The sequence below is a fragment of the Aotus nancymaae genome, unplaced genomic scaffold (genome assembly GCF_030222135.1).
Source record: "Aotus nancymaae isolate 86718 unplaced genomic scaffold, 86718_ANA_hifiasm-v0.15.2.pri h1tg000010l, whole genome shotgun sequence".
NCBI lineage: Eukaryota > Metazoa > Chordata > Mammalia > Primates > Aotidae > Aotus > Aotus nancymaae.
This window is the reverse complement of record NW_026988421.1, coordinates 70,671,439-70,697,206: the sequence shown is the minus strand read 5'-3', so window position 1 is coordinate 70,697,206 and position 25,768 is coordinate 70,671,439. Positions and strand designations below refer to the sequence as shown.

At 56.7% G+C, this 25,768-nt stretch overlaps 1 protein-coding gene across 5 annotated transcripts in view; it reads right to left on the bottom strand.

Annotated features, from left to right (window-relative positions):
* ZMIZ1 (zinc finger MIZ-type containing 1) overlaps positions 1-25,768 on the bottom strand; it is a 243,323-nt gene that overhangs the window by 129,835 nt on the left and 87,720 nt on the right. For 4 of the 5 annotated variants that reach the window (XM_012466280.2, XM_012466277.3, XM_021673853.2 and 1 more), the window contains exon 4: positions 21,504-21,584. The gene's annotated coding sequence lies outside the window, so the exon portion shown is untranslated. The remainder of the gene's footprint in view (positions 1-21,503; positions 21,585-25,768) is intronic. The other variant, XM_012466278.3, reaches the window with a different exon arrangement.

Genomic DNA, 25,768 nt, shown 5'->3' with positions numbered 1-25,768 from the left:
CGTGCATCTAATGAACACGTACCATGCACACACCATGTACTGTGCTAAGTGTTAAAAATTTACTTCATTGAATCGCCATGGAGACCCTAGACACAAGGCCCAGAGAAGTCAAGTGACTGGGCTCGGCCCCGGAAGCCAGGCAGGCTGATTCTAGAGGCTGAGCTCACAACCACACCACCACATTCTCCCCAGCCCTGGGCCTCCTCAAATCCTCACACCCCTTAGGGTTCTCAAGCCTTGTCCCTGGCATACATACTCTTACCCACTTTCCCCTAGAGGGGCTTGGGTCCGCTGGGAGCACCTTGCTAGTATTTAATCCCATCCCAGTGTTCACAGATGTGGGCCACTGGGAATGGCTCCTGCACACCCAAAATCAGTGCTGCTGCACTCTGAGTCCAGCTCACACTGTCCCCCCAGACCCAGCCCATACCTCACCCACAGAGCCCTCTCCAGCAGCAGGCCCCCTCTGGGTCTGCAGTCACCCAGTTGATACTCCTGGCCCCCACCTTCTCCTGGAGATGAGCAAGAAGGAGGCAGGTGCATCAGGCAGCAGCTGGAGGCAGCCCAGGCTTGGCTCTGCTCTAACCTGCTATGTGACCTAGGTCAGTCCCATGCCCTTTTTAGTTTTGTCTTTTCCACCTGGAAAATGAGCTGGGCTTGCACCCAGGAGGATTCAGTTGCATGAGCAGGAGAGACAGCCCTTGCCCCTAAGAGGAAGTACATCTATGCATGTGCACACACATGCACACACGCATACATGCATGCTCGCACACACACACAGTCCTGGTAATGTCAGGTGACTGAATTCCCCATCCCAGCCCAAATGGAGCCAAGCACCAGCCCGCCCTTCCTGTGAGGTGTTTCTCGTCTCTCTCCGGCTTGGCACTGGGTGAGTCCTGGCTCCTTCTCCTCCAGTCCAGACTCCTGCAGCCCCAAACCTGTAATCCCCAGCAGGGAAAATGACAGCCTTGTCCAGCAGCCGCCCTCAGCTGGTGGCGGGGAGCCGGGCAGTGGCAGTGGTGGTGGTGGCTGGGAGGCGGGCCGGGACACGCAGCCGCCAAGTCAGGGGAGGTCAACGGCGGGGACAAATGCCATGGGGACTGTGGGCTGTGGGCTGTGGGTAGAGGAAGGATGAGAGAGAAGAGTAGGGAGGGATGGGCTCAAGGCCCCAGGGCTGGCCCGAGGCTGGCCTGAAGCAGGACAAGGCCCAGAGAGGGTCACAAAGGGGCGTGACCCAGACAGCCAGGCTTTAGAGGGCACCAAGGTGAGCACTACCCACGATTTGGGGTTTGGGGAGCTACAGGCACGCTGATGCCTGGGCCTTGCCCCGGCTCCCTGGGAGGCCCTAGAAACCTGCATTTGAGAATGTGCCTCTGCGGTCTGGTTGCAGCTGGTGGGGAGGTGGCTGCTCAAGCCCCTGGGTTGCCTCTGCCCCAGGGAGGTGCCGGGGTCGCTCCTGCCTGTGCTGTCTCCCCCACAGAATCCACTGCCACTTGGTGGGAGGACAAGGCTACAAACAGCACCAGTGACACCACAACCGCGTCTGCCCAGCCGGTCACCTCCAGCCTCCTCAGAAGCAGGTAGCCCATTTGTAGGCAGGGCCACAGGACTGTTCCCACTGACTAAGGCTTGGAGAAGAGAATGCTGGCCTGAGTCAGCCCCTGAGCCTCCTCCCAGACCCCTCCCCACTGGGAAGGGCCATCAGGAGGCTGAAGCCTGGGTGCTTCCTGAGCCCTCCAAGGCCTGCTCTAGCAGGAAGACTCTGGACGCAGGGCCACACGGACTCTCGGTCCATGTGAATTCCACGGGAATCCACGGCTCTGCCTCTGGGAAAGGAAGATCCCACACACAGCCACGCTGTCCTGACTCCCTCGTGGCCTTGGATGAGTCGCTTCCCTTCACTCGGCCTCTGTTTCCCCATCAGAAGAAAGCAGTGGGAGGAGGCTGGATTTGGGGAGGTACAGGCCATGAGGGGGGCATTCTAGCTGGAGCAGAAGCTGGAGTGGGAGAGCAGTTGGAAATGTGTTTCAGCATGCTGGCCCTGAACGCTAAGCTTGAGCTGGGGCTGGGGTAAAAGTTGCAACTGGACTTGGGGTCAGCACTGGGCTTCTCTGACTGGCCCTGTCTGAAAGTCTCTTCTAGGCACTTGATTCCCCCTGAGCAGGGGCCCCATTGTCTCGGTCACATGGAAAGACCAGCTGAGGCTGCCTGCTCAGACGAAGGTGGCAGTGTTTGCTTAGGGCCGCCACAGCGGGGCAGCTCAGGCTCCCACACCTCTGGGGAACTTGGAGGGGGAAGGGGTGCTGCCTGCTTCCTTTGGGCAAGCCTGAGCAAAGTAGGGGCAGGGCCTCAGCATACCAGGTGTTACCCTCAGATGCAAGCCCTGGGGTGACAGTCCATGGGACAGAGGAGGCAGGTGGCACTTAGGCCCTGGAAAGAGGAGGGTTCCTTTTGGTACCAGGGAAGCTGGCTCTGGCCTGGGTCAGGGTCATTGGATGGACCAGGTCCAGCTACACTGGGCTAGGACCCACTGTGGTCAGCCCCACAGCCACCATCACTCATAGTATCCTAGTGGACACTGGAGGACCCAGCCTCTTTAAGGACGGTGATGCTGGTGGACAAGCCATTAGGATGACCCTGGGGCATTCCTTCAGTCCATGCCCCTCGAGAGCCCCTTCCCCCGGGACTGTACCCACTCAGTAGTAGGCCATGCCCCATCCTGGCTCCCTCCCATCCCCTCTTCCCTCACTGTCTCCATCTGTCTCCTTCATCTTCAGGGTGCTGTGGGGCACCAGCCCGTCTCCATCCTCACCACCCTGCAGGAAGGGGACAGGCGGACAGGAGACAGAACGAGTGGATGAGGGGCAGGCCAGTGGAAGATGGTGCCTGCCTGCCACGGTCCAGCCTGCCCCATCAGCCCATGGATGCTGATCTGACACTGGCCTCCCAGAGAGGGTGGTGGCACGCATGGTGGTTGTCCCTGTGGCCTGCCTGCCTGGAGTGCCTGCTCACCCACTGCCTGGTCCCCACCTGCCTCGGCCTTGCCAGCCCCTCCCCTGCCCCCTTGCGGGCCTGAGATGGCTGTTGCCATGGCAACCCTGCTCATTCAATCCAGGGATAATGAAGCCAATGTGTTTTTCATTTCCATGAGCTGGAGTGTGGAGCAGAGCAGAGAGAGGGGCTTTCCCCTCTTGGCCCCTCCTTCCCGGGGAAGAAGCAGACTGCAGAGAGACGGTGCGTGGGGCCTGACCGACAGACGGAAACATACCAGTGGGAAAAGGCTGAGACCTGGAGCCACCCAGCTCGCTCTCAGCTCACCACAGTGGGCATGTGGCTGGGCAGTGCCGGCTGGGCAGTGCCAGCTGGACGGCAGGCCTCTTTGCCAACACTCAGCCTGGAAGAGGCGTGGTACCCTAGAGACTGAGTAGGGGTGCAGAGCTAGGCAAAACAGGGCTCTGTTTCCGGCTGTGTGACCTTATACTAGTTACCTCACCTCTCTGATCTTACTCTAGTGGAACTGAGATCACCAGGCACTAACTAGGTCCTATGTGAGTGGCTGGCCTTCTGCGGTCCCCAGGGATCCAGACAGAACCCAGACAGAGCCCCTGTCCTCTAGGAGTCCATAGGTTAGTGGAAGAAGGAATTCATATCAGGCACCCTTCTCAGCTCTAAGACTGAGGCCAGAAACTCTTACCTGTTGCTACCAGTAACAGTAACTCTTGGAGTTACCCTTGGAAGGCTGGCACATACAGTAAGTGTTTCATGTGCTAGCATCCCTCCTCTTCTCCATCCTGGGTCCCTGGCCTGCAGCACAGAGATAGCAGATGTTTAAGAAATGTTCATGAGTGAGTCAGCAGTCACAGCTGTCCCGACTCCTCTATTTCCTCCCGGGCCTGGACTGAGATGGGCCCCTTCCTCTGGAGGTGGAACCTGGGCCTGAGCAGAGCAGCTCTGGGCCGGGCCGGGGCAGGGCTCCATGCGGCCCTGGCTTGGGAGAGCAGGGCTGTCTGGGAGATCCATGGCCCACGGTTGCCACCACACACCTCCCCCAGCCCCTCTCCAAGGGCAGGAAGCCAAAAGCACTCACGCAGAAAACCCTGGCCTGTCTCCCCCACAATAATTCAATCACCTTGGAGACCAGTGGCCCTCTCTCCGGCTGGGCTGACAGATTAGAGCTGGAGGGAAGGAAGCATGCGGGGGTGGGGGAGGGGTGGGGCAGGGATGCCGACATGGAGAACTCAGAGCAGGGCTTGAAAAGTGAAGACGTGAACCCACCAGAAGGAGACAACCTTAATCTGTCCTCCATAAAGCTGTCTTGGGCCACCAAGGATGTCAGCAGGGTGGAAGGGGCTGAAGCTGGCTTCTTCTGGGACTCCCTCCACCCCCGCCCAGCTGGGCTCCAGCCCCAACGGGTGAGGGGTCTGGGAGGAGGGAGGCTGGATGGGCTTGCAGATTAAAAGGGCCAGGAGATAGGAGGGGCAATGGTGGGGATAGTGGGGAGGACAGCGCTTCTGGTAGGCGTCACTCACCAACACACAGTAGGCACTCTGTTTATGGACCAACTGAGTAAGGGAATGTGTGACCACACCTGCAGGTTGTCAGCAGGCAGCGCTGCGGTAGCAGGTTGAGAGGGGCCACGAGCACTCGAATGGGGCCCATTTGCCTATTCCACAGATGGGGAGATGGGACAGGCGTGCCAGAGTCACAAAGTTAATCAGAGACACTGGGACTTCTAGCATGAGGGGCCAGGCCGAGCTGCCCTTACCATGAATTATGCTGCAGGGTCAGGGCATCTCCCCAGGGTCCCCAGCGGCACCGCGTCACACCCAGCCCAGGCCGGCAGCAGGCTGACTGTGAAGAGGATACTGCCCTGGCCGCTCCTAAGGTCCTTCCATGTGGCCATTAAGAAGCATGTTTAATAGGAGCACTGGATGGCTCTGAAGCCTCCTCATGACTTAAGTCCAAAAGAGAAGCAAAGAAAATTATAAGGGGACCAGAAAGAAGTCCACTAAAATGACGACCAGGACGGCCTCTGGGTGGGAGGATTACAGGGCAGTGCTATTTTTCTGCCTTCACTTCTCTGACTTCCAGACTTTCTGCAGCAAGCACGCATATACTTTATAGTAAGAAAAAAAAAAAAGGACAGCATTAAAGTTTAAAATAAATCACTTCCACTAAATGTGCAAGATTCTCCATTTACAGGACAAAGTCAAACTCATGTTGGGTTAGGCAGCAGCTCTGCTTAGGTACCCAGGGCCACATACAAGAGCCTCCAAGTGTCCCAGGCCCTGTGAGGACGCTCCGGGGCAGGAGGCCGGGGCCGTCTTCCCTTGGTGCTGTGTGTTGGGCAAGTCCGGTGCCTCTCTGTGCTCTGCCCGTCTCCCCACACCCTTCCCACCTTGCAGGGAGGATACAAGGACGAATGGTCTGGGCGTGCTTGAACTCACCCTGTAAGCCTTTGTCAACTGAGGGCCCAGGGCTTCTCCAGTTAGAGGGGTGCTGTCTAGGGCAGAGGGGCAGCTGAGGTGCCTCCAAAGACAGGGCCGAGGGGCCTGGCCTGAACCATTCCAGGAGGCCAGGCCAGCTTTCTTCCCCTGTTTACAGTGGAAACACAGACTTGAAAAGGCTTCACTTTTCCACTGTTTTTGTGGCAGTGCTGTGGGGAGCAGGGCTTCCTGAGAGTGAGGCCAGCTTTCCAAGGCCACACTGAGTCCAGCCCCAACAGGAAACATCATGTTTTCAATTTACACGTCCCTGCCAGGCGCTGCAAGCAGACCCACGCTTCCCTGGCCCGGCTGTGTGGGGAGAGCAAGCCCAGGCCTTGCTGCAGTTGGGAACCAAGGCGGGCTGGGTGGGGCCCCAGGACCCAGAGGGCCTCTTGTGGGATCCTGGAGGGGCCTCGTTCCCAGTGCACAGCACAGTTTATACCGTTTTGTTAGCAGCAGATGCACCAGAGACACAATGGCACAAACTCCAATCCCTGGCCTCCTGGCGCTCACATCAGCCAGTCTATCTTCCTACTGAGTAGATGGGGAAACTGAGGCCCACAGAGAAAAGAGACTTCCCAATGCCACCAGATTATCAGTGAAGAAAGTCTGACCTTCACCCAGATTGGCAGATTCCCCTGGCCAAAGGAGACTGTCCCATCCCCCACTGATGACAGTGATGACAGCTCACCTCCACTGCACGCCTCTCACAGTCCAGGCCCTGCAACCTCCAAAAGCCTTGCTATCAAGCAGGGCCTGCCAGCCCCTCCTATCCCCAGGTGCTTCTGGGAAATTCCTGGTAAACTGAGCAATGCTTGCAGGAGGGGTGTTCACTCAGCCAGTGTGCACTGAATGTTATGCCGATGGATGGGTGCCTTGGGACCAGGCGGATGGAGGGCTGACTCCCCACCTCCCTGAGCCTCAGGGTTCCAGTAGCACGATCAGGAGGGTGACTGGGTTGGACTGTAAGGAAGGCCTCGGAGCTCTAAGATCTATGCCTCTCTCCTCCCTGCCAGACTGTCAGCTCCATGATGCAGACACCCGGTCCCCTGCTCAGAGATATCCCAAATACTCAGAAGAGCGCTGGTCCATCATAGGTGCTAAATAAACTGCTAAATGACTGAACAGTGGGGGCTGGAGGGGGTTCCACTCACATGGTGGGTTTGGAGAGACCTGGGAGCTCTCCCCACTAGCCACATATTAATGACATCTCGAGAGAGAAGAGACACATCTTGGCCTATTGGGCCTCCGGAGCGCGTGTGGTCTGTGTGGCTGGCCCCTCCCCTCCACAGCCCCAGCCGAGGATGCACAGTGCCCTCCCTGTGCCCCGTTTCTCACTTTCTGGGACTCCCCGAGCTCTAGCAACAGACAAAGGGCACATTTTCAGGGAATATAATCCCTTGTTTGTTTGTTTGATTCACGAACTCTCCCCTCTCTGCCTATTCACATCCAGGCCATTCCTACTCTCAGACAGGAGCCACTCTCTGGGCCGGTGATGGTGAGAGGGGGCAGTGACAGCCAGGCTCACATCGGCTCCTGGGAGTCCTTGGGCTAGGCCCGGAGGGTCTGCTGCAGCCAGGAGTACAGGGCCTGCAGGCGGGGAGGGCGCTGGGGCTGCCTGCAAGGAGTGGGCTCCACACTCTATACTCTGGCTGCAGGCTGCCTTCCTGCTGGTTGGCCCATGGGGAGTGGGGAGGAACCTGAGCCCAGCCTAAGGTGGAGCAGAGATGGGGGTGTGTGAGGGGTATGGTGGCCAGGGGGAGGGACACACACATGCGGGTCTGTACATGTGCACGCGTGTGTGCACACACACACACAAAGAGTGCACAGACTAGAGAAGTCCTCAGAGACAAGCAAGCTCCAAGGTGGAGCCCAGACCAGACCAGCCCAGAGATAGAGAAGAGGCCTCCTGCGGGAAGGGCACCCTCTGGGGTTGTACACCCCAGCCGCCTGGGGCAGGACAAATCCAAGTGAGAGACAAAGTCAGACAGACAAAATGGGTGAGCAAGTGGCACTGGGAAGTGCAGGGGTGATCATGAGAGGAGCGCCATACACAGAACAAGGCAGGGCCAGAGCGAGCAACAGATGGGCAGCTGCGGCTGCTGAGAAGCGTGAAGGGAGCGGGACAGAGACAGGTGGGCAGAGCATACCCTGGGTGCAGCTGCCCCACGCCTGGGCAGACTGCTTTGGGTTTCTTTCGGGTAATTGGGGCAAGGCTAGCTGCCACCAGTGGTCTCCCTCCCTGCCTGGGTGCTGTGACATCAATGTCTGAGACGGGCCACTGAGTCCCCACTGGCTCCTGCAAGGACCCCCCCTTGCTCTGCACCTTTCAAGCCTGGTGAGCTGCCCTGGAAGATACACACTGGCTCTTCTCTTTGCTAGCTGGCTCCAACCCTCAGCCTCAGCTCATGCTCAGAGAAGAGGCTTGGGAGGAAGATCAAAGACACACGATGGAAGGAGGATAACCCCCGGGGGGCCAGGTGTCACCTGAGGATGCTGCGCCCTGCTCTGCAATGGCCTCGGCCTCTTTGGGCAAAGCCCCTTATGTCCTCAGTTTCTCCCATCCAAAGGGGGTGGGACTGTTGGACCTTCGGATCCCCCAGCTCTGACATCCAGAATCTTACATTCAGCCCGCATCCTGTGTGTGCTGCGGGTTTTCTGAGCACTCCTCCTTCCCACCTCAGCTGTATTTCTGAACTAACACTTTGAACTCTTCTATATCCCACACCAACTGGGCTTGGGTTGTGAAGGCCAGACTTGCAGAAGGACATCTCAGCTACAAAGGGGATTCCTAACATGATCATCCCTTCCCCGCCAGCACCCAGGGAGCTGAGCCACTCTCCTAAGCGCATTTGGTCTCTATCCTCTGGCATGCTAGGTTTCTATGAAAGCTCAGTGAGAAATGGCACAGTCATTCTACAGATCAAAACCTTCACCGGCTCCCCACTGCCTATGAAATGGAGGCGCAATCTACCAGCAGGGCCTCACCACCTGCCACTCCTCCTTCTCACCCCTCTGGAGCCAACAACTGGGAGTCCAGGGTTTGATGTGCCTTTGTCTTTGCTAACTCTGTTCTGTCCAGTTGGTCACAGCCTTTCCCTGCCCCTCCCAGCAGGAGCTATGTGTCCCCGGTGTCCCCGAGGCTGACCCCACCCTGGCTGAGAGAACTGTCCTGGGTGATGCTGAGAAGGGCTCTGAGCTGCAATCTAACACAGGCAGGCTTGCCCCACAGCTGGTGGGTGCAACCTGTGCTGGCCGCCTCAGCAATCCCAGTGGAATCTGAGGAATGCACCCACGATGCACCTTACCCTCCAAGCACCCAGCAAGGGGGCCCATGCTCCAATCTGAGGATGAGCAAGAGCCCTTGGGAGGTCAGGGAACCTGAAGTTTACAGACTGGCTCCATTGGAAACAAATTGTGACATGCCCTTCGAGAAGCTTCCCTGATCTTTCTGGTTGGCAGGGATCTCGGACCCTTGGGGTAGATGCTCTGTGCCTTGGTCTGGCTGAGGGTTCAGGCTTGAAAGTTAGATAGAGTCAGGTTCAAATTCTAATTCTATCTCCCAGTGGTGTGACGATGAGCATGTTACTTAGCTTCTCTGTTCTATGGTTTACTCATATTTGAAACAGCTTTCTATGAAGATTAAATTAGATAATACATATAAAATAACTGGGGTAAGTGCTAATGAACACAATTACCATTAAAATTCCCCTAACACGGCCAGGCATGGTGGCTCACGTCTGTAATCCCAACACTTTGGGAGGCCAAGGCAGGCAGGTCACCTGAGGTTGGGAGTTCAAGACCAGCCTGACCAACATGGAGAAACAAACCCTGTTCCTACTAAAAAATGCAAAATTGGCCGGGTGTGGTTGGGCGCGGTGGCTCACATCTGTAATCCCAGCACTTTGGGAAGCCGAGGTGGATGAATCACAAAGTCAGGGGTTCGAGACCAGCCTGACCAACATGATGAAACCCCGTCTCTACTAAAAATACAAAAATTAGCTGGGCTTGGTGGTGCGCGGCTGTAATCCCAGCTACTCAGGAGGCTGAGGCAGAAGAATTGCTTGAACCCAGGAGGCAGAGATTGCAGTAAGCCGAGATTGCACCACTGCACTCCAGCCTGGGCGACAGAGCGAGACTCCGTCTCAAAAAAAAAAAAAAAAAAAAAAGATTTCCCCAACACATAACACATACTTGGCAGGGTAACAGTGATTAACAGCAAGGACTAGGTCTTAAATCTTAGCTGGGTAGTCTTAGGTGGGTCACTTGCTCTGTCTGCTGATCAAGGTATATTCTTTAAATTCTTCCTCATTACACTCCTGGAGAAGTCCTCTCCCTCACTGTCCTCTATGGCCTGAGGGGCTTCCTAGCAACAGAGAAACCAGGGTGCCCTTGGACCTTTGGTCCTAATCTGCTCTCAGAGCCTCTAGGCCAGGGGTAGCCAATCTTTTGGCTTCCCTGGGCCACACTGGAAGAGTAATTGTCTTGGGTCACACATAAAATACACTCACAATAGCTGATGAGCTAAAAAAAAAAAAAAAGTTTGCAAAAAAATCTCATCATATTTTAAGAAAGTTTACGAATTTGTGTTGGGCCGCATTCAAAGCCATCCTGAGCCACATTCGGCCCATAGGTAGGGGGTTGGACAAGCCTGCCCTAGGCCAGGGCCACCTCCCTCCCTGATAGTGCCAAGCAGGCCCTGAGCAGCCCAGGCTCCAGTGTGTCCTGGGTCAGCTCATTCTTGGTGCACAGCCAGCAGATTTGGAAAAATCATATTGTACTGAGAGTGAGTGCCTTTCATTCCTGTTGAATCCCCCATCTGACTCACTGCCTCCTCTCCTGACTGGCCCCTCAGTCATTACCATTTAAACACCTGTATTGCCAAACTGCCAGGCACCAAAGGCTAGCAGAGAATTTACTTCCGCACAAAAGACCAATTCGGGGGAAGGGCCTATTCTCCAGGCACTGGTTGTTCATCTTTCCCACGGAGCTGGGAAGGTATGAGAAGGACCTGTGTAAAGTTTGATAATGGAAGACTTGAAATTATTTTTTTGGAGAGTTCGTGTCCTCCTCCTCCTTTGTGTCAAAAGATGCAACAGTGGCCCTCACGCTCCACGTGACAGCAGTGAAGGTTGGATGGGATGCTCCTTAGGTTGAGTGACAGGCCAACCCAAGGCCAGGCTGGAGTTTAGGGTCCAAGGACCCAAGTTCCTACCCTGTTCTGCCACCCAGAGACTTTGGCTTTTTTCCTTTCCTCTGCCTCAGTTTCCTCATCCATAAATTGGAGATAATAAATACTGTTCGCTACCTCATAAGGTGTCACTGGGAATCAAATAAATGATGCCCTGGCCGCTGACACTGCTGTCATTATTACTATTATAACCATGACCATCTCAGGGCTCTGTAGCTGGCCTGTCCCCTGCCCTTCAGTGACGGACATGCCATAGGCAACTCATTTTCCTCCTGTCCTAGAGGATCTAGGGAGGGTAGGTCTATCTGAGGCACATACCAGATGCTGGGTACAAATGTGCCCCAGGGAGGCTGCCACTGCTCTGCAGCTAGGCCCTAGGTGTCCTCACCCGCCATGTTCCTGCTTGGTCAGGTGCCACAGTGTGCCCTTAGGAGGGTGACATGTGGCTCTGAAGGATGCCTCCAGCAGGCATCCACTACTCTGGGTTCCTGAACCAGGAATGAACGAGGCTGAGCCACTCCGAGCCCTGCTGCTGCCCCAGAGACCTCGCACCCTATCATCTCCTTGTCTCTGCTGCCTCCTGACCTGAACTCTCGCTTGCTCTGCGGATACTTGAGTGTACGTGATGTACCCTTCATTCAGTCAGCCTTTATGGAGTACGAAACTACATTTCTACACTTAAAAAGCAGTGCTCTGTGCTGCTCATCCACTTCATAGGGATACGGCCTACCACGTACCAGGTCTGAGCCCGTGACTGCCTCAACAGCATGGCTCCATCCTTGCTGGGTCTCTCTGTCCCAGGACAGGGCCAGGTGTGTGCCCAGTGATGCTCTGGTACAAACACTATCACCTGTCCCAGCCCCTAGGCCCATCTGAAATTCTTGAAATGCTCTGTCAATCCATTCCAGTCAGCCTCCTCCAGGAAGCCTTCCACAGGTCCTCACTTTCCGAGGACAAAATCTTTTGATTTCAACACATCCCTGGCCCCGCGGACACGATGCATCACAAATTCTGTTCCTGCATGTGGCCTATGGTGGCCTAGACAGTGAGCTCCCCTGGGACTGGCACAGGTTTTTGTTTCTTTGTCACCTACAGAGCTGAACACAGACCTACACAAGCCGTATTCAGCTGCCTTACTGACTGCAGATGGAGACTGAAGTGGAGAGGGGCTGACTTGTGCAGAGGCCTGAGATGGGTGCCGTACCAGGCACCAGATGTGAACTAAGGACCCAGTGGGGCTCCCTCCGGGAAGGAGACAAAGCTGCCCACTCTGACCCCACACCTAAGGTTAGCTGTGCAGGCAGGATGCCAGTGGTCAGGAGAGGTCTGGCCCCTGGCATCCTCTGAGCAACAGCCCAGAGCAGCCCCTGGGTTCTAGGCCTGGGCCTCATCCCTGGTGGAGTGAAGGCCCGGCAGTGAAGAATTCCTTCTGTGGCATTAGCCCAGACCCAGCTGCCTCAAACGAGGTCTCATTAGAACAGGGCCAGCTTTTTCACCTCTGCTTGTTAACTCTCCTGAGCAGCAGTAAGTGGAAAATGGGAGGAAGCAGGGAGTGTGAGAGCCTTTTCATTTCTGGAGCTCACCACCCTGTGCGTGGATATTCCTGGAAAGCTTCCATGCGGCTGCCCCGGCTGGGGTGAGAGGACCCATGGGCTGGGAGGGGGTTGTTGATTTAGGCTGACAGTGGGGGTCCAAGAAGGGAGCAGGCAGCCCCTCAGATGTGTCCTGAGGTGGCTCTGTCTTTTCCTAGGGACTCAGCAGCTTAAGTTGAGGGCTTAAGCCTGGCAGGGCTGCCCATCCTAAATGAACCACACAAGGAGTGGCATGGTGGGCCGCATGGGATGGCCCAGAGACCAGACTGTGAGCCACACAGAGATCCCAGAGCTCACATGCTCCTAGCACACACGTTCCACCCTGGGCCTCAGTTTCCCCATCTGTAATAAGACAGGGCTCTGCAGGCCCATCCTGCAGTTCCAACACTGCAGGCTTTCATGTGTGTTAACTAATAAGGCTCCCAGGGGCCTCAGAGGAGCTGCAGGACCACCCCCACCCACTCTGGCCTCTACCCTACCTCCCAGTAGGTACCACTTAGTGATCCAGCTGAGCTTACAAAAAAGATCTCAGATCTGAGTGGACTCCAGTAATGCCTGCAGGCAGGGCCTCCTGGAAGGCAAGGAAATAGCCAGTAAATGGCATGTGACACCCAGGGAACAGCTTCTCTATCTCCAGGGCTCTGGGGCTGGCAGCAGGCTGCTGAGCCAAAGGCTCTGTGGCTAAGAAGGAATGGGGTGGAAACCTATAGATTTGCCCCAGGGAGCCTGGTAGAGGGGACATCAGGGAATGTCTGATTGTCATGAGGTTTTAAGAGCAGGAAGATCCCTGCTCATCTAAACCCCTGGTTTATGGGCTCAGGTCTCTAGGCCAGCTCCCCTTTGCAGGCACCAGTGTGTCCCAGATTGGCCAGATCACAGGTATTTTCTGGGGTCATCTGTTAAAAATTCAGAGGTCTAGGCCCAACTCCAGACCTACAGAATCAGACTCCAGGAGAGGGGCTTGGTGATCTGCATTTAAACAGGTGTCCCACGTGGCCTGGGACTGCTAGTGTGCCTAGGAAGCACGACATCTCCATCTCAAAGTATCCTCTTGGAAGTTCCCACTTGATGGCTCAAGAGAGGACCTGGGGGTCCAGTATCTCAGGAGAGGGAAGTGTCTGGGTCCAGAGCTAACAAATGCCAATTTCCAGGGGATGCTCCTGTCTGAGGGGTAGGAGGTATCTCCCTAAGGGCGTTGGTCTGTTGCTAAAAGAGAGGACCGGTGCCATGCAGCTATTGCTGCCCTTTATTCTGCCAAGTGGGTACACTGCACCCTACTTTACAGATGAGGAAAGAGGGGAGTCGAGAATGAAGTAACTTGTCCAGACTCACCCAGCTGATAGGTGGAAGAACCGAGATTTGAACCCAGAACCGCTGGTCCCTGAAACCCACGCTTTGACCACACACTGTACTTTATCCTTTATCACAGTGAATTTACATGAGTGAAACTGTGGTGCCTTCTCCAGCCATGGAGGTGTGTGGGCAGCAGCTGGGGGAGTCACTGCCAGGCATGAGATGATCTTTATCGCCCTCCTGGGGCTGTGGCTGCAGACAGGCTAAGCTGGCTACAGGATGCAGGGATGTTGGTTGCTTTTCTTCCACACACAGAGAAAAAAATGCTCCAGATTATTTGCAGGTTCTAGTGCATCAAAGTCCACCTGGCTCAATCCTCCCATGCGGGAGCTGCTGGGCAGAAAGCAGCTGGGAACTCCTACCTGAGAGGGCACTGCTGGGGGCAGAGGCAACCAAGTACGGGGAGCTGGCTCCCCAGATAGTGACAAAGGCAGGGGTGGGAGCCTGTGACGGGAAGTCTGGGTGAAGCCAGGGCCCAGAGAGAACTGGCAGGGGATACCCAGCAAGGGCTGTCTCATGCCAGCCCTTCCCACCAACCTGAGGGTGGGCCAGATGGAAATGGCACCACAGGAGCATTCCACAGAGGTTATGAAGCAGAGCCATTCCCCTAGGCCCCAACAGAGGTCCCTAAAGATGCCTCAGGGGAGCAGTGGCAGGTCCTAGAACAGCCACAAGCTTGCTACTTCCCAAACGGGGGCTGAGGAAGGGTAAGAAGCACCTAATGGGGGAGACAGATGTGAGGGAGACGCTTCCAAAGGCTCAGCGACCACACAGCTCCTGCTCTCCATTAACCAGTCAGCTCCCTGGGGGCTCTGGAAGGTTCTCTGTGGCCCAGCTCACCCAGTGGCCAGAGCGGACAGACACCTGTGGGGGTCACACTGAGGCCCCTGCCTCTTCCCTCCTCCTGCACTGCCACAGCCCAGAGCTGAGGCATGAGTCAAACAGACCTGATATGCAGGGAGCAGGGCTGAGAGCGTGCCTGTGCCCAAGGCAGTGCACAGCACCGTTTCTTGTGGAGTCTGCACACAACCTCGGAATCTTTCTTTTTTTTTTTTTTTTTTTTTGAGATGGAGTCTCACACTGTCGCCCAGGCTGCAGTGCAATGGTGCAGTCTCGGCTCATTGCAACCTCTGCCTCCCGGGTTCATGCGATTCTCTGCCTCAGCCTCCTGAGTAGCTGGGATTACAGGTGCCTGCCACCACACCCGGCTAATTTTTTGTATTTTTAGTAGAGATGGGGTTTCACTATGTCGGCCAGACGGGTCTCGAACTCCTGACCTCATGATCTGTGCTGGAATTACAAGCATGAGCCACCGTGCCCTGCTCTGAATCCTTCTTAACACGGCCCACGAGCACAGAAACAACTGGGATGGTAGACAACACCTCGTTGCTATCCCTGGAGGAAGCTGAGGGTGTACAAGTTGGGTGCCTGTGGCTTCCTGCTGCCCTTCAGCACAGAACTGGCCAGGGACTGTGCTGGGGACATGGTTCACAACCTGCCCTGAGCTTTCAAGGAGTATACGGTCCAGTGCGGAAACGGCTTGGAGGAGCAGAGACAAGGAAAGGCCACAGGGTGTCTGTGTGCAGATGAAGGAGGGAATGGGCTGGGGAGAGAGAGGTGGGGGGCTGTCGGCTCAGTACACTCAAACTCTGCAGCCCCTGCTGGTGGGAAGAGATAGGCGCCCAAGGGAGCTCCGCCTTGGTAGTGGCACCAGCCCTGTCTGTGGTGGAGGGAGATGAGCACCTGAACCTTCCATGACTCCCACCACACTGCCTGAGCAGAGGCAAACAAGAGGTAGATTGTAAACGGAGCGTACAGCCAAGTGCAGCCAGAGGGGACTTGTGGGTAACAAAGAGGAAAATCAGCTCCAGAGGGTGGAGGGCTCTGGAGGGGCTGTTCTGCTGCCGGCCTGGCTCCTAAGAGACACCCCACTTTGGGAAAACCCTCTACGCCAGCAGGTGCAGGGCCAGGCTCTGTGGAGTAAATCCCCTCTTCTCCCTCCTGGCCTTGGAGCCATCCCTGCCGCAGGCATCCTCCACTTGCTGGAGACCCGGGCTGCTTAACAGAACACACCCTTTGGGCACCTCTGCGATTCAGACTCTGCTGGCTGATGTGGGAGGGGCTGAAGGGCAGGGGTGACCTTCCCTGGGAGGAGCCGGGGCTCTCATCCTCCTAGCTCCATCTAGGGTGTATGCCGGCTGTCAGGAAGTTGGGAGGGATGAAGGGCAGGACTGGGCAGTATGTGGCCCAGACTGTGACAGCTGCTTGGTCTGGGGCTGTTTGGGCGCATTAAGTGTGGGGCAGCCCCAAGCTCTGAAATCTACTATGGGTGGGGCAGGGGAATGAAATCGCTCACATCGCCTTTCCTCTATTCATTTCAGGTTCGTCGCCTGGGTTCTAGTCATGATCCTGCCTGCCTCAATCTTTCTCTAGGACAAGCGCCCTATGCTTCAGTTCCTTATTTGTCCTGCAGGGCAGTGGCGGCCTTGCCTACAGAGAGAGAGCATGTGCTCTGCAAACTCACCTGCAGGATTTCCTTCCCCAGGCTTCAGCTTTTTCACCTGCAAGGTGAAGAAACAGGACTCTCCAAGCCTGCGCCATGCAATACAGTGAACAGTGGAGACTGCAGTGACTAGATTTCAAAAACTTAGTATGATAAAGAATGTAAAATATCTGACCTGTGAATCCAATATATTACCATCCCAATATGTAATCAATACAAAATGAAAAATAGCCTGGTGGGCGGTCTGACGCACACTTTAAAGGGCATGAAGAGTGTTGAGGGAAGGTTCTGGATTTAGAAGGCGTGTCCAGGGAAGGCTATGGGGCCTCCAGGAGGTGCAGGTGTGGCCTGAGCAAGGCTTCGGAGGATGGGGCCATGCGGCGGCCCATAGGCTCAGGACCGAGTGCAGAGTGGGAAAGTGTGATGAAGAACAGGGGCGGGGGGTGGCGCGGTGGAGCTGCAGCCCAGGGCGCTGGCAGAAGGCTAGCGTGTGATGTGGCTGTGAAAGGAGGCTGGGGCCAGATGGAGGCGGCTTCGAATGCCATGCTGAGTCGGCTGGGCACGCAGCAGGCACTTCCAGGAAGACTGACTGACCAGGGCCGGAGACCTAGGGAGCTTCCCAAGGGCGTCCAGGTGAGTGGTGGGGCCTCTGCACCTCACAGGCCACTGAGACCCTCTGGGCCTACCCCCTCCAGCCTCCTCTCCCCTCAGGAGAGGACAATGCTCCCTTATTCATGAGCATACAAACACTCCTACCAGGCAACCAGCTCCTGCACACCTCACTTCTAATTATAGCAGGAATTTCATTAATGCTGGAGGAGATGCCAGGTTTCCAACCACCCCTTGTTAGTGGGCACAGGCCACCTCTCGTTCTCCTGCTCCAGCTGTTGGCCAGCGGCCCACATGCCCAGGACAGTACAGGGCAGTCTCAGGGTGGGCTAGCAGCCTGCACTCGCTGAGCCAGGAGGTGGCCGGCACGGCAGGGCCATGGGGAGGGGATGGCACCTGCCCCCACCACCTGGCCACATGCGGAGTGCAGCCTTCAGCAGCTGGGAATGTGGGGCTGCCTCAGACCCGCCAAAGAGCCGGGCGGGAGGAGGTGGCATGTTGGCTGCAGCCAGATTTAGGCAAAGGCAGCAGGTAGGGAGGCCTCTGTTGTGCAGAGCTCTGAGGATGACAGGAGGAGGTGACGCGGTGACATGGTGCAGCCGTGCTGCTGGGAGGCCTGGCAAGGAGTGGCGCTGAGAAGGAGAGCAGGGGTGAGGAGGTTCAAGGACTCTGGGATAGGCTACGGTCAGGGAGGTGAGCTGCCGAGGAGGCAGCGTTGGGGGTGTGAGAAGACAGAAGCTGGGCAGGAGAGAGAGCAGGGAGAGATGCGGACAGACGGCCACAGGGAGACGGGATGGAGACACGCAGAGACCCACACACTGCCTCACGCTGCAGGGACAGCCCAGACATACACATACACACACACACACACACACACACACACTCTCACACATACATACATACTCATACACACACACACTCACATACACGCACACTCACACAGTCACACACACTCACACACTGCTGAGCTGGGGCTTGGAGGCCAAGGCCAGAAGAAGTAAAAAAATGACTTGTGTCAAGTTGGGCTCTGCTGCTCACAGAGGACCCCCTAGCTGACCAGGAGGGAGCTGGCTGGGCCCACCCAGAAACTTCAGGCCAGAGGCTCAGGGTGTAAGCCTGTGGCAGGAGGCATGGCCACGAAATCCTTGCCCTCCCATGACCACGGGGAGCTGTCAGGGCCTCCAGCTGTGGGAGGGCAGGTCAGAGCTGTCAGGCCTGAATGCTTGGCCCCCACACTGCCCCTCAGTCGGTTCCACTGTGGTCAGCAGGGCCCCCCAGGCCAGTCTGAAAGTGGGGCCAGTGTGCACATGGAGATCTTGAAACACACGGGAAGGGAGGGGTCTCCCCTTCCCTTGAATACTCACGAATATTCACCCAGCCTCACATGCCGTCCTGAACCATCACACCCACATACAGGTGCACACTAGTACATAAGCACTCACACAAGCACACAGCCACTTGCCCTCCTCCCTCCCTCCCTCTGGAAGCTCTGAGCCTCCCAGAGCCACTATTCAGGCTAGGGTGCACTGTCATCCTGGGTCTCTGGGCAAGGAACCCCAGTCCCACACCAGGGCCAGAACGAGAGAAGCTGCTAAGAGGAAACCAGCTTTGTCAGGCCCAGCTCCAGCTCCCAAACTGAGCTTACCCGGGCAGGGGAAGGGTTCCACAGGAAGGAAGGCTTGGAGAACACACTCTATCTGCTGCCCTCTCCCGAAGGATCATGGCCCAAATTCCAGAAAGGGAATGGGAGCTGCTGAGGTTACACCAGACAGACCAGCGTATCAGACCTAGGTCTGAGGCCCCCACCTCCCACACAAGGGCTTTCTATTCCTCCCCACCCCCTTACCCAACCCACAGTCTGTTAGACACCCCCGGATGTCAGGAGTGTGGATCTTTCCCTCAGCCCTGATGGAAAGTGGGGCTAGTGCCCCGATGTCCTTGCAGTGGGGCCAGTGAGGGGGAGCCACTGATACATCAGTGCCTGTATCCTTGTCCAATCCTCCCCTGGGAGCTTCGGGAAGGGGCTGGGGGAGGTGGGGGACAGGCTTTCTCCCCATTAGTATAGTCTCCCCAGAACCATCCTGGAGAGCCTCATGCTGTCTCCCAAACTCAGCGATGCCCCCAAGCCCCAAAACCCACTGTCCAAGTGGCCCATACAGCCCCAATCCCAGCTTGCACACTGTTTAGTGATGAGGAACTCACCACCTCTCCTGGAGGCAGCTTTTTAACATAAATTTTCCAGATAGATTTTTCAGACTCTTGAAAAGTTGAACTGGAAGATGCTGAGGACACAGTGTGGTTGCCACTGAGGGCCTGAGGTCTCCTGGCCAGAGTCCATCAAGCAAGACTGTCCTTTCATCATTAGCTTGGAAGTGACAGAACTGGCCCACCAGCCTGTCACTATTATAACAGAGCTACAGTCACAATGTCCTGTAGCCAGTACCACCTCCTTCACTCAAGATAGTTAGCTAGGACCCACGAGAGTCATTCGCTCAGTCACCCAACTAACAGATCATCCATGGGGCCGCTGCTCTGCGTCGGGCACTAAGACATGGTCCTGAACGAGGGTTCACTCAATGTTCTTTCCAGCTTAACACCTGCCCTTCACCCATTTTACAGGTGGCAAAGTTGAGTCCAGGGAAAGGCAACAACTTCTCAAAGCCATACAGGGAGCCAATGGTCAAGAGCGGAGCGCCACGCTGCCGCTGCCAGCCCTGGGAAGTCTGCCCAGGGAAGACAGTCTGCCAGCCCTGGGAAGAAAGAGAGAAGGCCGCACGTCCGCCGTCCCCAACCCCGGCTGTTTCTAGGACACCGTAGGTATTGATTACCACCTCGCCTTGGAGTGGTTTTCTTTTCTTTTCTTTTTCCACCAAGGCTTTCTGTTCCTCATTTTTTTTTTCAAAGAATCAACTCAAAGCCGCTCCTATGATTAATTACCAGCTGCCTAATGCTCTGCCACTGGCAATTTCTGGAAAAGGAATGAATTACCTTGAAAAACATCCGAAAAGAGAACCCACCGTGAAGGAGAATTTCAAAGGTTACCAGACAATTAGCAGAGGGTTCCCCTAGCCTGATCGAGTTGCAGGCAGGCCCCATCAGGAAGGGGCAGGCCACCAGTCTCAGGGGTCACCCTCTGGCTCCAGAGAGCAGCAGGCTTGCCGGGCTGGGCAAAGGCTGCAGGGCAGAAACAGCGGGGCTTTCCCCAAGCAGCTCCCATGCTTGTCCTGGGGCTCTGCCCCTGGTCTCCAAGGCCTCGTGCGCTGGTTAATCCTGACGGACCTCAGTTCAAATCCCCATTCCAGCACTTACGGCTCTGTGGGTTTCCTAACCACACCAAGCCTCTGGAACATGAGACATTAGACAAACCTCCCCATGGGATTCTTGCGGGCAGAAAGATGTATTAAAGGAGCATGGTGCCTGGAACACACACAGCAGATGCTCACGAGGCTGTAACATTTAAACACATTCACGGCTTCTGAGCATCCTCACAGCAGCCCTGTCAGCAGTGTCGGTGTCATCAGCCTCATTTTCAGAGGAGCAAACTGGCTCTCACACAAGGGAAGGGACTGGCCCAAGGTCACCCAGCTGATCAGCTGACAGCTGGGATTTCCTGCAGCGGGAAGGGAGACGGGGCCTTGGCTCTCCAATGTTAGAGCCTGACTAAGGCTCACCTGGCCCTGCCCTAGGCCCCTGGAAGTGCTAGGCTCCAGGAGGAACGCTGAGGGCAGCAGGGGATGTTAGGTGACACCTCTACACCAGGGTGAAGACGCCCCTCTCTCGGGCTGCCCCCAGCGCCACGGTGCCTTGGGACAAAGGGCTCTAGCCCAGGTGAGAGTTTTTGTGAAGCCTCTCATCTCTAGGTTGAGAGTCTCTGAGTAAGCAGGGATTACACAGGCACCCCCACCCCCAGCCCCCGGGCACAGGGCCAAGTGAGACCAACCCTGAAATGCCATCCCATGATGAGAAACGTTGGAGCGTACGACATAGCTGGGCTCAACCTCAGGACCTGCTGTTCTCAGCTGCTTCTCAAGGGGCGCTCCCCTACTCATCAGGCCAGGGGTCTAGTTCGTGTCCATCCTGGCACTAGTGGGTCCCCAGGGGGAGCAGGATGGTGGAAACAGGTATGTGGGGAGAAAAGAGGGTCCCGGCACCTTTGAGGAAAATAGCTGACACGTTCCCAGTCCTTGCTGTGTGCAGGTGTGCCGTCCCCTTACCACCACAGTGGGGCAGGCACTGCCATCGCATTCCCATTTGATAGATAGGTAAACAGAGGCACAGAGTAACTACATGTGCCAGTCAGGATTTGAACCCAGTGGTCTGACCCCACGCCCAGTGTCCACCTCAGCGTGTTTGTGAGAGTGGGCAGCAGGGGCGGGTAGCCCCGCACTCATTTCAGCTAACATGCCCCTGCTCACCTGGACCTCCTTTGGTGGGGCTGCCCATACCCCACAGGGTTCAGAGTGCTGAGACAGGGCTGCTGTGCCAAGACCAGGTAGCCAGACCTGCCCCTCTCCCCAGGCAGACCTCCAGTCCCACCCCTAGCAGCCACTCTAGAGAAAGGCCAGGACAAGAGGTCCCTGGGTGTCAGTTAGAGGGGAGGCCCATCTGGGGCATGATGAGGTCCCAGCAAAGGCGTTCCATGCCCACTCCTGCCCATCAGGGCTAAGGCCCAAGTCAAAGGTGCAGCGTGCTAAGGCCAGCACCTGCTTTCATCAGGACACACCTGCGTCCGACCCAGCCACCTCCCACCAGCCCAGTGGCACACCTACCTCAGTGATCTGCAAATCACCAGTGTCCCAGGCGCCGGTCAGCAGCTGGCGGCCCCTCCACCTCACTCCAGCTCCATCCTGCTACAATGAGAGCGGGAGGTCAGTGGGCCCACCTACAGCAGGGGCCCCGGCACTGACCATGAGGCCACCACCCAATGCCACTGTACCATCCCCATCTGACAGAGGGGGACTTCAAAGGAACTTGATGGGTGCCCCGGCATAAACAGGCCCCTGACCCCCAACACCTGCCAGTTACTAGTTATGTGATTACAGAGATGCTCTCAGACTCTCTGGAGTTCAGTTTCCTCATGTGTCAAAGTGGGGTCAAAATATGTCTGAAGGTCACCAGGAGAATCCACGGAGACCTGATGACAAAGGCACCTGGCATTCACTCATTCATTCAGCAAACATTCAGCAAGCATGCCGATGTGATAGTGATCTCTGCCCTTGTGGAGACTCAGACGAGAGCAAAGAATCAAATAATATAAAAGTAAAAGCGGTGCTTGCCAGAAACAATGAGTCCAGGAGCCACACAGCACAGACTCAAGGTCTCAGGTAGCCTCTCTGGGGAAGTGAAGTTGAGTGACAAGCCAGGGGGAGGCAGGCCGAGATGCAGAGGACAGAGGGAACAGCATATGCGAAGACTCCAAGATGGAGAAAAGTGCCTGGCCCAGCGGAGGACTTGAGGTCCGTGGTGTAGCAGATGCAGTGAGCGAGGGAGGGGGTGGTGTGAGTGGGGACCAGGGGCCAGGGACAGTAAGAGAGAGGGTGAGCAGGAGCCACAGCAGCATCTGGGCAGCCGAGGAACACGACCCTGGTTCTAGCTGGGGAAGCCCCCATAGCTATGAAGGGAGAAGGGCTTGGAGGGATAGGAGGAGGCAGAAGAGCAGTGGGGAGGCTGCTCCAGAGTCCAGGCCGGAGACAGTGTGCTCGGGACAGAGACAGCAGCAGGCAGAAGTGCAGGGCCTGCTGGGGCACTGGGCACATGACCATCCTTGCTGGGTAAGGCTCGGCTGGCCCACCTCTTTAACAGCCCACCAATACCCTCCCCCAGTGCCCACAGAGCCCGAGGACAGGAGGGAGGATGAGACCCTGAGGCCTGGCTGGTAGGCTTCTCTTGGGTCTCAGCTGGAGGTTGGGATGTGCAGAACCCTGGATTCAAGCTCTGGTGTGAAGGTGCCCCAATGCATTGCCGGGAACCATCACTGTGCCTGTCTGCACCGGAGTGCCTGCCTCTAAAAACCAGGAAACCTGGCTGCAGGGCTCACTTCCTCTCAGAATGAGGCTCATGGCTCACAGCGGGAGAGAAGGTGCCCGTGCCACATGAGGCATGCGCCTCCACACATGCCGAGGGGCTGGGTAAGGGCCTCAGCCTGGGCCCACCTCACTGTGCACAGACAGGGGCTCCCAGGGAGAAATGGTGCCCAGTTCCTCGAGAAGAGGCAACCAGGCCTGGTGACTGAGAGGCAGGCTCAGCAGTCACAAGGATCTGCTTCCAATTTTGGCTTCACCCTTGTACCAAGTGTGTGGCTTGGACACGTTTCTTCAGCCTCTCTCTGCCTCAGTTTCCTCAACTGTGTTAGAGGATATAGAAATAACGAGAAGACCTCCCTCAAAGAGCTGTAAAGACTGCGTAAGGCAGTGCAGGCGAGCACAGACACCGTGGCTCTCCACACACGTCAGCTGATGCATAGGTGACTTCACAGGGACCAATGCTGGACTCCATGAGTGCTGGAACCCTACACCCCAAGCTCCCAGAGCCAGGCCCAGGGTCCCCACCCCAGCCATGGGGAGAGGAAACAGCTCTACATCCTGACCTTCTGGCTCTGGCAGTCCCCAAATTCTGCCGACCTAGGAAATACAGTTTTAGGGTTCACTGACCCCAATTCTTCCCTTTCATTGAGGAGGAAACTGAGGCCCAGAGACGGGAGGCTTTTGCCCTCGTCTGGGGTCACACAGTGAAGCAGTGATGGGGGCAGAACTGGAGTCGGCCTCCTGCCTCCCCACCACCCACAGCTGGGCCTTTCCCAAAGGCAAGCTGGCCAGCAGAGCCGCTGACAGAGAGAAAATAATTATCTTGGCAGCTGAGACGGAAGCCAGAGCCGAAAGCCCTAGCTCCCTGGCGAGCATCATCCAGGCCCCGAGAAACGGTGTCGGGTCATCAGCCTCTCAGGCATACTCGGCTCACGGCACACACATGTACCTCACTGCCCCAGCCACCCCAGCCCCTTGGTGTTGGGCTTATGCAAAGGAGCAAACTGAGATCAGAGAGGGCAAAGGACCTAGGCAGGGACACAGAGCCATAAGTGGGGGTGCTAGAATTTGAACTCAGGCCCTGGTGGGGGATTGTGAGCCTGCACTGGAACACCCCACTGGGAAAGAGAGGGGGAGTAGGAGGGCGCCCTGTATCGAGTCCATATTGTGGATTGTGCCTTGGACATTTCCTTTAGCCCTCAGTGAAATGCTGTGGGGTAGAAACTGACATCTCTGATGTCCACACGAGGCCAAGAGGGTCTACAACTTCCTGAGGTCACACAGCCAATCAGGAACTCACGGGAACACAGCTGGGATGTGAGTGCGCGGTCCATCCTCACACTCTGTCCACTACACAGCAGCCAGCCTGGGAGTCTGAACCCTGCCCAGCCCTGGGAGCTGCTCAGCAGCCCTGCCTCAGGCCCAGACAGCGCTAGGCACGAGGCAGGGACCCCAGTGCCCAGATAGCTCTCCGAGGGACCCTCAGCACAGGACTCTCAATCCTGGGGCGTGTGAGACCCTGACCACCGGGCAGCTTCTCACTGCCAGACCAGAAAGGGCAGTGTGCAGACAGGAGCCTGAAACACCCCTCACTCTCATGGTGCATCTAAAACTCCCGAGGGAGGGGAGGCCAGGACCCACGCCTGCTTTGCAGAATGTGACACTGAGAAGGATAGGGCTGCCAGAGGAGTCCAGCTGGAAAGTGACAAGGCTGGGTCTGAGACAAGGCAGATGACACTTGGGGTAGGGACTGTCCTGGACCAAGAGGGGTTCCCCCCACCATACCTACCTTCCCAGCCCCACCTTCTCCAGGGAACCCCGGGAGGACCTGAGTATAGGGTTGGGTAGAGGCACTCGGCCAAGCTGACTTGAGGCTAAGTCTGACCCAGAGAGATCTGGGGTCAGTCAATCCAGAATTCCTGGAGGGCAGAGGTGCTCCAAACATGGGGTATCTAGGACCAGGGTTGGCTCCAGGCCTGCAGCTAAGTAGCCAGTTGATCTCTACAGCTGCCAAGGCTTGAGAGTCCACACTTGGGGCTGGAGCCCTGGCCCTGGCCTCAAGGGTTAGGGCAAGAGTGTGTAGAGCTGGGTTGAACACCTGCTGCGTGACCTTGAGCAAGTCACTAGGCTTCGCTAAGCTCCCAGCTCCTCTCTAAGCAGGGGCCTCCATTAGCTTTCACCAGGGGAGGTTCCGGGTGGCACTGGGAGAGGGGTCAGATGGCCTTGGGCACTGTGCTGGGCAGGGTCTACACCAGGGCACTCCTCAACCTGGAGTTCAGGGCTTCCATCACAGGCTCAGTTCCTCATGCTTCCCGCTGAGCACACACATGCCCCTGGACCTGGTAGCTGTCAGACCTTAACAAGATACGAAGTGTGCAGATGCAGGTGGAGGAAGAGCTCAGCCCATGGTGCCCACTAAAGTCAGGGCAAGGGTAATTGATCAAGATCGTAAGTGGCCAAGTGGGGATGAGAACTGTGGTCACAAGGGTGTCCACTCACATCTGGTCCAACCCGCTGCTCCCCCGGCCGAGCCGGCAGAACCAGCTCCCGCTACACTGACCCTCAGGCGCCTGAGCTCTTCCACACTCATTTTACAGATGTGTGCCAAACAGCTGCTAGTCAGGCGACCAGCAGACTCGGGGTGACAGGGGATTCCCCACCTTGGAGAACTCTGCCGCCACACACATCCCCTTACATGACCCCAGGGACAGGCCCCTGTCCTCCCCTGGCGGGCCAGTGCTGGCTCCAGGAGCAAGGCAAATATTTACCCCATGATTATCCAAATGGGGCTGGCTGCCCCGCCTCCTGCATTCCTGAAATACCTGTTCCCTGACCTCACCAAGCTGGGGGTGGGAATCCAGACACAGGGAAGAGCCAGACCCAGGCTGGGCCAGGGTGGAGGCCAAGGCACACTAGCCAGAAGGATGAGGCAGCCCCAAATCGCCCCTCCGGCCAAGCACCCACCAGGGGAGGCTCCAGGCTGCTGTGGCAGAGCTGGACAATGGCTGGAG